The sequence below is a fragment of the Chinchilla lanigera genome, unplaced genomic scaffold (genome assembly GCF_000276665.1).
Source record: "Chinchilla lanigera isolate Chin_1 unplaced genomic scaffold, ChiLan1.0 scaffold00044, whole genome shotgun sequence".
Classification (NCBI taxonomy): Eukaryota; Metazoa; Chordata; class Mammalia; order Rodentia; family Chinchillidae; genus Chinchilla; species Chinchilla lanigera.
In genome coordinates, this window is record NW_004955445.1 from 8,456,158 (window position 1) to 8,457,648 (window position 1,491).

Sequence of the window (1,491 nt, forward strand, 5' to 3'; positions counted from 1 at the left end):
AGAAACTATCTTGTAGATAACAATATGTAAAACAATAACCATTGATAATTTCCTACCACTTTGTCTGTAATTTGGTAAGCTCCCCTATTATTATGTTATCCTTCTTTTACTCTTTAAAAAAAAAAAACAAAAAAACCTGGCTTGGCTTTCACTTCATGCAAATGTGGTATTGGGACAATTGTCCAATCAGAAGCTCCCTTGGCCTCACACCAGAAGTAAATGAAAGGTCAGAAACGGCATCTCTGGGTTGGTCCTGTCCTTATGTAAGTGAAGGATTGGCCACAGTATCTTCTGGTCGGTCCTGGGAACAGCACGAGCTTCATATGGAGGATTGAAAATGCCGCTTTTATTTTTTTATTTTTTTGTCTTTTTGAGACAGGGTCTCGCTATGCAGTTCAGGTTGGCCTTCGAGCTCTCTTTGTAGCCCAGGCTGCACTGAAACTCTCAGTGATCCTCCTGCCTCAGCCTCCCGAGTGCTGGGATTACAGGCGTGCACCTCCATGCCCGGCTAGAATGCCGCTTTTTGATTGGTTCTATGTACAGTGTTCAGGAGCCACCAGCCTGGAGTCACTCTGATTCCAGCGTTGTGTGCATGTCTTCTCTGTTGGGGAAACATCTTGGTCAACCTGTGAGCCATGGGTCTTTATGAGCTTTGACACATTTCGGCCAGTTTGTGTCACGTTTGCTCCAGTACTAATCTCCTACCTCAAAGGTGTCCAGCCCCACTGGTGGAAACCCTTTCTACCTCTCAAGCCGTAGTGGATCCGTTAACACAGGCCTGGGAGCTCAGCAGCACATCTAGCCTCTGGTAGGAGGCTGCGTATGTTTGTTTTGTATATGAGACACCCTAGCAACCCAACGGGATGGAGGCAGAAAGCCAGCACTCAGAAGGGGAAAGTAGAGGCTGTTGTAACACACTTAAGATGTGCAAGTGGCTTTGGAGCTGAGTAACATGGGTAGAGGCTGGAAGAGCTTTGGGGTTCGTGCTGGAAAAAGCCCGCACTGCTGTGAGAAATTATTAAGGGTAGTCTGGTGAAGGCCTAGAAAGGCAAGAGAACTGTAGAGAGCTTACCTCTCCCATGGTCTTGGGAGATTACTTCTGTGAGTACGTATGGAACGCTGATGGAAATGTGAACAGTAAAGGTCATTCTTTTTTTGACACAGGGTCTCCCTATGTGGTTCAGGCTGGCCTTGAACTTTTGGGGTTTTCCTTCCTGAGCCTCCCTGAGTACTGGGATTATAAGTGTGCACTACCATACCCAGCCAGTAAAGGTCATTCTGATATAGAATATGTTCTCGGAAACCAGAAGAAAGGCCATCCTCTTTATAAAATGGCAAAGAACTTGGCTGTATTGTGTTCACATCACAGTGCTTTACGGCTGGCAGAATTTGTGAGCGATAAACCAGATATTTAGTTTTTGGTCTTTTTGAAACAGGGTCTCCCTATGCAGTTCAGGCTGGCCTTGAGCTCACTTTGTAGCCCAGGCTGGT